General features: G+C 35.3%; 1 protein-coding gene across 4 annotated transcripts in view; it reads right to left on the bottom strand.

The window, feature by feature from the left end:
• Positions 1–12,428, bottom strand: part of CNTN1 (contactin 1) — a 340,636-nt gene that overhangs the window by 196,406 nt on the left and 131,802 nt on the right. The window contains exon 1 of one of the 4 annotated variants that reach the window (XM_060191554.1): positions 10,208–10,583. The exons of 2 other annotated variants lie outside the window; for them this stretch is intronic. The gene's annotated coding sequence lies outside the window, so the exon portion shown is untranslated. Of the gene's footprint in view, positions 1–10,207; positions 10,584–12,428 lie in introns of those variants that run through there. One more of the 4 variants, XM_060191552.1, reaches the window with a different exon arrangement.

Raw genomic sequence — 12,428 nt, 5'->3', positions numbered from 1 at the left:
TTCCATAATTCTCTAATCAATGATGTACAAACAAACTTTTCTGTCATCGAATCACCTAAAAATTTTACAAAGTTATCCTTATAAAAAATTGATCATAAAATATACTCACTGGCTATTGTGTGAAAGTAGATTGGTAAGAGAAATATCTAAGTCTTGGTTAGCAGGCATGTTTCCAATGCCTGCTAACCAGTTGGTCTGCCTTGAGATTGAAGCCTAAGGCTTAAAGAAGCCGAGGGTGTTGTCATAACATTCCAATCTCCAACTGGGTTAGTTCTTTAAGAGCACCCCAACTCCACTGTCCCCAAGATTTGTACATCTTTCTGTACTGTGATTCTACAACTTTCATTCCCAATGGGAAAACAATCCTATTATGATAGGAATCATTTTACATTTGACAAATATTTTTTGCATACTGAATGTTCTCTCCAAAGCCTATAATTTAATGTATAACATTAGCAATAGAGTTTTTGAATTCACAAAATGTAGTAAAATTAACCCTTACAATCATTTAGCATAGCTTTATTGAACATTTACTAAAGTACTGAACATGTTCTAGTACTTCAGTACACCCTGGGAATAAAAAGGTAGCTCAGAGACAAGTATTGTTCTTTCTACTCTCCAGTCAAACCCAGAAGACTCATTTGAGTAAAACAACATTTTTTCTTCAAAAAATTTAGAAAGGAGGGGAGAAGCTAAATAAGTCTCCCTACAGAAAAGCAGTAAATAATATTATCTTAGAGGAACCAATGCATTGCCTTATATCAATTTACTCAGTGATATGCAACGTGGACACATGTATTGAACGTCAAGTAGAATTTATGTATTTTCTCAAAAGGAATTTTGGTCCTTTCTTGTCAAATTTTCTATACTCAACAAGTGAAATTTTAAAAATTTAGATGATATTAAAGGTAGTTTATTTCTCAAATTACACTTATCTTTCTTCTAATTAAAAGCATCTTAATAAAATTAACTTAAAATTTAGCACAGGATCCATTATGTCTTTTTGATTAAAATACAAAAACACCTATGAATATAGGGCTCCAAGTTGTGATTGAATATACACATGCATTGGTATTTGAAGGTTCCTGCAGAGTGCTAACAACTTTAGCAAAGTCATGGAGCTATCTCTTAATCCTAAACCTAGAGTTTTAGTCACAGTGTAACTTTCAAATCTGATTTTTCCATTTTTAATGAGGTTCTCATGGTTTTCTAGAGAGGATTAAATAGGAGGATGCATTTAAGCATTAACTATCTCTTTTTAGTATGATTCTCAGGTTTTCATTTAAAACTATCTATTTTATTACCGCACTAAATAAACCATTGTACACATATGTAGAAACTATTTCAAATATTATTTGATTGCTTTATTCATGTGTTTGGCTTTGATGGCCTCTCCTAATTCTGGCTATATTTCCAGTTTATACACATTTATTTTTTTTTCCCTTGGGAACATATGGTATCTTTCTTCAGTGAACTTTCTGCCTCCTATAACATTTTCAATAAACAATTTTGCCCATACCAGGGAGTAATATATTTCCTTTTATATACTCATTACTTATAGATAAGGTTTAGTACACATATACTGAATTAATAAGTGAGTGTATGCCCTGTCCTCAAAAAAACCTGTATTTATGAAAAATAATATACATGACTATTACCTATGATCATAGCATCCAGTACATACTGATTTGTTAATTTCACTAGAATATTAACTTTGCTGAGAAAGTTAATTTTTTAATTAAAAAGATTTATCTATTACTTATGGAAGGAGAGAAAACCATAATATCACTCTGGCATATGTGATACCAGGGATCAAAACTCAGGACTTCATGCTAAATAATCTAGTCATTGAGCCACCACCAACGCAGAAGTTTTATGTTTTTATTTCTTATTTTTCAACTTCTTTTTTTAAATTAATGATTTAATAATGATTTACAATACTGTGGGATAAGAAGGGTGCAATTACACATAATTCCCACCACCAGAGTTCTGTATCCCATCCTCTCCATTGGAAGGTTCCCTATTCCTTATCCCTCTCAGAGTATGGACCAAAGATCTCTATGGGGTGCAGAAGGTGGGAGGTCTAGCTTCTATAATTGCTTCTCCACTGGACATGTGCATTGACAGGTCCATCCATATCCCCAGACTGTCTTTATTTTTCCCTAGTGGGATAGGGGTCTAGGGAGATGGGATTCCAGGACACACTGGTGAGGTCGTCTGCCTAGGGAAGTCAGGTTAGTGTCATGGTATTTTTCAACATATGTATATAAGCGAGATAATACCATACTCATCTTTCTCTTTGTAACTGGTCTCATTGCACAGGATTCTTTCAAGCTCCATCCAAGATGAGGTGAAGAAAGTGAAATCACTACTTTTAATATATGCGATGTATTCCATAGTGTATTTATACCACAACTTTCTCAGCCACTCATCTATTGTTGGACACCTAGGTTGCTACCAGGTTTTGGCTATTACAAATTGTGTTGCTATGAACATAGGTATACACAAATCTTTTTGGATGGGTGTGTTTAGTTCCTTAGCATATATCTGCAGGAGAGGAACTGCCAAGTCATAGAGTGAATCTTCTATGAACAACTGTATATCACCAAGCAAGAGAACCTGGAAGAAATGGACGAGTTCCTAGATACATGCAAACTTCCAAAATTAAACAAAGCAGAACTAGAAAGTATGAACAGGCCAATCACAACAACAACAACAGCTATAACAACAATAACAACTACAACAAGGGCAACAAAATGGGAAAAAAGGCCTCCAGGAGCAGCAGATTCTTAGTGCCAACACCGAGCCCCAGCGATAACCCTGGAGGCAAAAAATAAAAAAATAATAAATAATAAATAAATACTCATATAGCCCACAAAACCCTTGATAAATGACACTTACTTCTGACTAATTCTTTTTTTGAAGTTAGTAGTAGAGTTTATTAGTTAATTGTGATACCCAACTTTCAAGAACACACAACAACTTTTAGTGAGCCTCTACATAAACTCTGTGACTCAGCAGTTCTGGCCCTAGATCCCTTTGCTTGTAAAGATGCCCACTTCATAGGGGAGAAACACCAATAGAAGCTATCTTCCAATAATTCTAATGGAATCAATTGGAATGTATATATTTCAGACACAAACTGGTAATAAGAATATCAGAGTTTCAGGTATAGTAGTATAGTGAGTTTTGCTGGTAAAACAGATAGTAGATTGGCTTGATAAAGAATTTCACATGAGATAGCTAATAACTAGACAAAGCACCAATCCAGCTATTGTCAATTTTTAATAGACAAAAAATACATGAGGAATTTTTCCTAATATCCGTATTCAGGTTTTCTATGGTTTGATAATTCTACTTTTTTCAAAGGTAAAAGCTACCTTTACTTTTATTATCTCTATTATTTCCCCATCAAATCTACTTCTTAGAAAGTCAAGGCCCAAACTATAATTATAAGACATACAAACAACAAACAAATGTCATGCTCTTGATAATTTTTATAGAATCAGGTTGTTTTTTTTTTTTTAATTTTAGAGACAGAAAGACAGACATACAGAATATGGTAAAATAGCATATCACTACTCCACCTTCTATGGAGCTTTCCCTGGTATATGTGCTATGGCGCTCCCTCTGGTGCTGGGGCTCAAATCTAGGGCCTTGCCCTTGGCAAGGTATATGCCATACAATGTAGACTTTATATTCTCAGCCTTCTAGTATAAATTTTCTCAGTGGTATGAATCTCTGAATTTTCTACTAAAGTTTTCATCATCATTTCAAAGCACTTTAAAAATTAAAAAAAAAAAAGTCATATCCTGGGTTCAATTAAAAGGAACACTGGAGTTTCTTTCTGCTACTCTTACTTATCTCTCATTTTATTTTGAGGCCCTCATACTAAACTAGCTAGCTTATTATTCATCCATCTAATCCAGTGTTTGGCTGCCTACTCACCTAGTAAGAACTTGAAGTTCTTAGTTGAAGCAACAAATTCTACTCTTTGGAGGCCAGGTGGTGGCACACCTGGTTGAGCACACAAATATCATATACAAAGACCTGGGTTCAAGCTCCCAGTCGTTACCTATAGGGGGAAGGTTTCACAAGTTGTAAAAATAGTGCAGAGTCTCTCTCTCTCTCTTTTCTCTCTCTCATCTCCCCACTTCCCTCTCAAATTTTCCTCTCAATTACCCTGTCTCTATAAAAAACTACACACACACACACACACACACACACACACACACACACACACACACACACTTTGTCACCAACCTTCTCTCCTTGCCAACTGATTTATCATCTTCCATCTATTTAAATTCCTACATTCTTTCTGGCAAAGTCCCACCTCCAGACTCTGTCCTAGTCACCAGCCATAATGCCTTTCCATCTGTCAAGTATGACTAGTATGCTTTCAAACTTATTCTCAATCTAAATTATCTCTCATTTTCCACTTGAAAGTCTATACCAAAATTTAGTCTCATGGGGCTAGTAAATAACTTACCCAGTACCCATATAATTTCTGTGGGTGAGGCCCTGGACTTTGAGCCTAGGCAATAGCAGTGCATCATGAACTTCAAGGGGGGGGCGGCTCCATACTCTATAAATGGTGGAGCAGTGCTGTGGTGTCTCTTCTCTGTTTTACTTCTCCAATTCTTCTCCCTCTCCTCCTCTCTCTTTCAGACAAGGAATTATAAAAATTGTCTGAGGATGCCATTTAGCACAAGTTTTATGCATGCATATGACCCTGGGTTCATTACCTATGTATATTAAAAAATTAAAGTTTATCTTCTCTTTCACCAACAGGGTTATTGCTGGATGTCAGTGTATGCATAATGACACCACTGCTACCTGCATTAATTTAATTTAATTTTATTCTATTTCTTTATTTTATAATAGAGACAGAGTGGAATGGAGTGGAGAGAGAAAGAAAAAGAGAGAGACATACACACACAGAGATTGCCTGCAACACTATTCCATCACTTGTGAAGCTTTCCCCCTCAGGTGAGCATCAAGGGCTTGAACTCAGGTCCTAACATTTGATAATTTGTGTGCTCTACTGGATGTGCCACTGCCCTAATAATAATAAAGCTTATTTTCTAAAGAGGTATTATATTTATAATGATAAACATAATTGAAATGGGTGGTTAAATCACAATGTTCTAACATGCATTTAATATTTGAAGTCAGTTTACTGTTCACAACCTCTTTTGGTGATAGTGGTGTGACATAATAAAGCGTATCACTTAAATCTACCATTTCTGTCTTTATGTGATTTATTTCATATTAGTTGTGTGTGTGTGGCTTGTCCTCACTTTGTACATTCACTGATTAGCATCAACCTTTTTTTGACAGCCATTCTCAAGGCAGTTCAATTCAATTTTCAGGTTTAATGTGACATATATTTTCTATAAAGAATAAATATTCTAGCTACCTATCTTTTTTGTGTAACGACAACAGCACCTAAGAATTATAGCTTCATATTTTGATACTTCAGGCATATATTAGCATTTTCCTTTGACAATGCTTTCTTGTCAAGAGAGATGTTTGTTTTTATGTAGGAAATTTAGCAAACTATAAATTAAAATAATCTCAAAAACATTTAAAAGTTTAGACCTATACATCTTGATACAAGACTAAATACTTCTAATTATATGTTCATATTTCAGGAGGATATACTCTCCCTCTATAACACACAATTTAGAAAATGAATTGAACTTGAAGTTGCAGAATGATATCTTAGAATTTTTCCTTAAATTAAAAAAATAATAAGTAAGAGCAGTGGTGGTGTGAAAGCATGTCTATTCAGAAAGACTTATTCATGCCTGAGGCTCTGAATTCCCAGGTTCAGTTGTAGCACCACCCTAAGTCAGAGATGAGCAGTGCTCTGATCAAACAAGTAACCAGGAGATGGTGCAGTAAACAAAGTGATGGACTAGCAAGCATTAAGGTCCAAGTCTGTGCCCAGGATCCTATGTGCCAGAGTGATGTTATGGGTCTCTCACTCATAAATAAATACATCTTTAAAAAGTAGTAATAGGGAGTCTGGTGGTAGCGCAGCACATTAAGCGCACGTGGCACAATATGCAAGGACAGATCCCAGTTCCAGCCTCGGCTCCCCTCCTGTAGGGGAGTCGCTTCACTGGCAGTGAAGCAGGTCTGGAGGTGTCTATCTTTCTCTCCCCCTCTGTCTTCCCCTCCTCTCTCCATTTCTCTCTGTCCTATCCACCAATGACAACACCAATAACTACAACAATAAAAAAAGGGCAACAAAAGGAAATAAATAAACAAATAAAAAGTGGTAATAAAAATAAAGTAAAAATCTAAAACAATAAGATAATGATGCAAACAAACAATTCAACTAAATTAAGTATTGGAGAGATAATTGATCCAAAACAATTGTTTTTTTTATATTTATTAACCTTTTTGTTGCCCTTGTTTTTTTTTATTGTTGTAGTTACTGTTGTTGTTTATAAACATTGTCCTTGTTAGATAGGACAGAAAGAAATGGAGAGAGGAGGAGGAGACAGAGAGGGGGAGAGAAAGACACCTGCAGACTTGCTTTACCACCTGTGAAGCTACTCCCCTGCAGGTGGGAATCCAGGGGCTCGAACCAGGATCCTTCTGCTGGTCCCTGCGCTTTGCACCACATGCGCTTAACACGCTGCACTACCGCCTGACTCCTGATACATAATAATTGTTAAAGGGCATGTTAGGAAGTTTTTTGTGTTTGTTTAAATATTGTTTTATTGTCTTTCAGGCTCTGAAAACTGGTGGCTGTTAGAAGAAAGGATGGGGAACAGGGACTATGGTGGTGGACAGAATGGGTTACCTACTCACACACATTGGGAAATTATATCCTGCCATTGTGTGAAGCAATGTTAAATCACAAGTAAATAAGTAAATAAATAGAACTTTTATTTATACCACCTTTAAAATTCTTCTTTGTTGTTATTACCAGCAAGATTATTGTTGGAGTTCAATGCAATGCCTCCAGGAAGAATCCACCACTCCCCATGGCAATATTTATTTATTTATTTGTTTATTTGTATTCCTTTATTTCCTTTTTTCTCCTTTATTTTACTGGACAAAGAGAAACCAGGGAGGGGGGATATAGAGAGGGAGAGAAAAAAGAAACACCTACTGACCCAAAGTGTCTCCCCTGCAGGTGGAGAGTGGGGACTTGAACCCAAGTCATTGTATATGGTAACCTATGCACTCAATTGGGTACACCAGTGTTCAGCCCTATAAAATAAATTCTTTAAATATTTACTATTAAATAATGAGAAAGAACTAGAACATAATTTCAGTACATGTGATACTGATGACTGAATTTGAAACTTTATATTTGAGAGTTCAATGCCTTTTCCACCATGGCAATTTTCAGACTGCTAAAGTTCATTTTTTAAACCATTTTTTCCTTCATTTTATTTTATTTTATTTATTTATTTTTTGCCTCCAGAGTTATCGCTGGGGATCAGTGCCTGGACTACAAACCCACTTCTCCTGTGCCCATTTTTTTTCTTCTAGTTTTTTAATAGGACAGAGAGAAATTGAGAGGGTAGGGGAAGATAGAGAGGGAGAAAGAAAGACAGACACCTGCAGACCTGCTTCATTGTTTGTCAGTTGATCCTCCTGCAGGTAGGAAGGGGGGGTTGGGTCTTTGCATGGGTCCTTGCGCTTTTACTGCCTGGCCGCCATAAAGTTCATTTTAAGTAAATCCTAAAACCCTATATAAGTAAACCATAATATTTCAGAATTTATAAAATATTACATTTTCTTTCTAAAATCATGTACCTGACATTTCACTATTATTCTGTCAATATTTGTTGTTATTACAGTATTGGGATGCATTGGATCGACCTTCTCGTGGTGCATCCCGTGAGTACCCATTTATTGGGGAAACTGACGATCCTTCCTAGCCGACTGAATCCACATGGATCCCAGTCACTTTCAAAGCCAGCAACAAGCAGACATCAGGCTCAACCTGACGCTGTTGACTGGCTACGGAAGAAGGGCAAACGCTAGAAGAAGATTACAGTATTATCCACTGTTACTTATTCTATTATATCTTTTTATTATATCTATTTTGTAATATTTTCAGCCTCCTTTTCAATTGTACCTAATATGACTACATTTTGCCATAATGATAACTATTTAAACTGATTTTGATGTTTTGCTTAATATTTTGCAGTTGATATACAAGTATTCTCATGAATCTCATTATTTATTTCCAACTGTTAGCCTATGCAAATTCATTTAACTACTGTGGGAACTGTGAATTGAGAACATTCATTTTAGATTTCCCTCACATGAAGGTTTTTGTTATTTTTTTAATCTGATAATCAAATATTTTCCACTAGGTTGATTAATGGCTTGATTTGAGACTAGACAGAGAGGCTTAGAGAAATAAAAATCTAGTACTACACAACACCTTTGTCTACACACTCTTCTATACCAGCTCAGTAATTTTAGTGCTAACATCTTGTCACACTGCATAAGACTTCTGCTCTCCTATCTTGTTAGCCAGATCCAACAGGTAGCATTGCCATTAAATTCAGTATGTGTCCATATGCGGTGAATATCTTTACATTTCTACTCCCTCCTTTAAATCTAAATTTAAATTTCCTTTAGATTCCATATTGCTACTTGTTAATCAGCATCTCAGTTCAGGAGGCATTTGAGTCTAACTAATCACTGTGACTCAGCATCAGCAGACTTCTGAGACATATAAGCTGTAGTTACTTCCTTTCTTCCCCTCCCTAAGGAAAATCTCCATATGTGAACTTCATTGTATAAGCCAGCTTTGAAGATATCAATGTATTGCTGGGAATTCTGTGCCTCACACACCACAAGGCAACTGACAAGAAATCCAAGTAGAATAGTAGCACTGTAGCAGAAATTGAAATGTATTGTGAATTCCTGGAAAAATGATTCTTATGATCTTTGCCCTCTTTCAAAAAAAAAAAATAGTGTCAATGACACAAAAATATATTTTCTCTTTTCTATTACTATTTAATCTTTTTATTAGTGATTTAACAATGTGGCACAAAATTAGAAGATTTCAGAGATATAATTGTCAGAGCTACACATGGTATGTGTAAGTCACCACACCCTCCACTAACGTCCTGTGCTGTTTCTTAATAAATTATTTGGGAAACAGTTTTCTAACCTTGCCATGACTTAGAATACTTGAGATAATAAACATTTATGATATATTACACACACTCTTGTAAGTTAAATATTATTTGTTTATGCATAACTGGTATTATTATTGAAAGACATTCTTAAAGATTATTTAAATATGTAGAGTCAATACTAAATGTTATTTAATACTATTTTCCCCACCATAAGAATGTGTTCAGGAATAATAGATATTACAGTTTATATATTCATTATTTGCCATGATATTTAAAGATACATTTAATCACAAAGATTGGCAAATATAATAAATAGTATAGGACTATACTTTTTAGCTTTAAAGAGTCTTTGAATTTTATTTGGCTATTAAAATAGTTGGTACTGCAATTGCAGATTAAATTTTAAAGTATCAAGAAATAATAAAACCTTTTTCATAAATTTCAAAATATTTCATCCATCCTTTCCTCACTACAGGTTGAAGGTAAACTGCTTTGTTTCTGACAAGGTCTTCCTTCAAGGACATACCAGTGCAAAATAGTTTGGTTCCATCTGTTCAATTTGTATTCAACACAATATCTGAGTTTGAGTACCTCAGTGCTTTTCCTAGTTCTGGGAGTGTGTGTGTGTGTGTGTGTGTGTGTGTGTGTGTGTGTGTGTGTGTGTGTACCCACAACATCATCTATCATAATTTACAAATGTTGACATTAAGGATATAATCTGAGCCAAACGAATACCACAGTGCTGCTATAACTTCTCCAAAAGGAGGTAATTTTCTAGCATTGATTGAGCTCAGTCTGTGTGTCACCCCTCCCCATTCTGCAGACTTGAGATACACACCTCTGTGAGTTCTGCTACATTCCTGAAAAGCTTTTGTGCTCAACATAAAATACTCTATGACACAATACTGTCAAAGATATAATATAAAACCAGTCTTCAATTAACATAACAATAGAAAAATCCCGACACTGCATTGCAATTCTTAAGTCTGAGTCAACCTTACTTATACTGCATCATTGCTATCCTAACTCAGCACATCTCCTTTACAGTGATCTAACCTGGAGAGAAAGCTCAGACTTACCTTATATATTGAGTTATCCGTTGCTTAGGGTGTGAATTTCTTACAAATTGACCATCTGAGGAAACGCAGCATCAGTCATACCATAATATGCCTCTCTCCTGCAGCAGAAAGCGAGTTAAAAGGACTCCAAGCTGTGACCTCACAGGCAGACACAGCCACTGCTCCCATCCTTCAGCCAACCTTCTGGGGAGAGCAGGTTAGAAGGCACTGAAGCTGCTCTCTACACAGCACTACTTTCAAATAAAGCATTCTGTGCTGGGAGCAAAGGGATTACATCTTCCAAATTTGGCTGGCTCCAGTCAATGCCACTTCTATGCCTGAAAATATTGAGCATTTCACTGCAGTCACTTAAATGCAAGAAACTATCTGAAGCGACTTCACAAACCCTGTCATTCTGTTCTGAGACTAAAGAATAAGCACTGCATGCATAATTCATGCATTAAAATCTTCAATGCTCTTCCTGTAGCTGTTCTATACAGTAATGGACTATTGATCACCTCATTGCTATGACAATTGGAGTCTCCTGATTGGTTTATTCCCACAAATAAAATTACAACCTAAATCACAGGCAGAAGCTCCCAGCCCTGCAGCATCCACTTTGGTGAAACATTTGCTGAGATAAAATGACATTTGCATACTGCAGAATGTTCAAACTGGACTCTCTTCAGCTTCTGTTTCTTTTATTCAAAAGGCATACTGTCTGCAGGTTTAGGCTTAATATTTCATATTACTGGTAAACACAGGTCTGATTTCCCCCTATCATTTCTGAAATGTAAGTAATGATAAAATGAAATCTAAGGAAAAAATTAAAAAGGAACAGTAATGGTAGATGTATCTTTTTAAGCTTTCTAGTGGTGAGAACCAATTCTGTGGTGATCATTAACTATTTCACACTCAACTATGGGTGTGTCAGTTCTGAGTGTCCTTTCTCTTATAATTTAAGTTTCCAAAAAGCAAGCCATGGTTCCTACTGGACTTTTTTTTTTAACTGATGAAAAGACACATTTCAAAACAAAATGTGCATTCATCAAGGGACATACAGGTAACATTTTTAAATATCATAAGTATTTACAAAAAAAAAAAAACACACCTTAGTGGGAGATCTACATAAAAAAGCAAATCTTTATAAAAGAAATATTGATGTTTCCCAAAATATCCTCAATGTAAAAATATGTTGTGTTTTCAACTGAAAATTAGGTTACTAAGCTCATTAGAAGTCCATTCAAATGTCTTTCCAAGTTCTTTTTTTATATTTACATAGATTACCCCTCATACAGGCACACGCGCGCACACACACACACACACACACACACACACACACACACACACTTCATGTTTCTACATTTTTTTTTGCACCTGGCTATAAGACATATGTCATAACATCAGATTAGTGGTTGAGGTCTAGAGCACAGCATTGTCAGAGTGTGACTGAGGCTCTGCATCTACATTATACAGAGTACTTCACATTTGGAGGATCCATGATCACAGTGATTTCAAGTCAATTAGCCAATAACAAGTGATTCCCTGTGAGGGTTGTATGGGGTTGAAAACAGTAAAGTTGGAGTTTAGATTGTTCAGAGAATTTTTTTTTTAAGAAGTCTTTATATAAGAGCACACCCCTTGCTATACTGTAGAGAAGATAAGTACACCGAACTAAAGATAACGCCAAAATACTCTAAGTGATGTTCTGAGAAATTAATTATCCAATCACTATGAATCTTACATATTGTAAAATGTTAATTTTCCTTGAACAGTTTCTATCATGCATTTGTATATATTGCCTCTAACCTAATAAACTTCAAGTAAGCTTCACAGTAGATTTGAATGTACAAATGTTATCTGAGTAATCTTTACTCTTTATGCATGTTTCAAAAACTGCAAACATAAAAATGTTAGAAGTTATGACTAGGGATTAATATCCTGTCAAGCATTTTTATCAATTTAATTAACCACAGACGCAAATTCATATAAAGATAACAACTCATTTAAGAACTGTAGTAGTTGAAAAATATAAACCATCAAGTATGAAGATATAAAAAATTAGAAGCTATAAATTGCTTACATGACATAAATTAACTTTATATATAAACATTAAAATTTAAACTCTTTTAAATGACATTTCTCTTCAGCTCTTGCAATTTTCTTCCTGACTTCATAGCTAGATATGAGCCACTGACTACCTGTTTCCACAGCCTACTAGTGCATTGATTTTGTGTGAGAA

Source organism: Erinaceus europaeus, chromosome 5 (genome assembly GCF_950295315.1).
Source record: "Erinaceus europaeus chromosome 5, mEriEur2.1, whole genome shotgun sequence".
Classification (NCBI taxonomy): Eukaryota; Metazoa; Chordata; class Mammalia; order Eulipotyphla; family Erinaceidae; genus Erinaceus; species Erinaceus europaeus.
The sequence above is the reverse complement of the archived record's forward strand: the minus strand, read 5'-3'. Positions and strand labels throughout refer to the sequence as shown.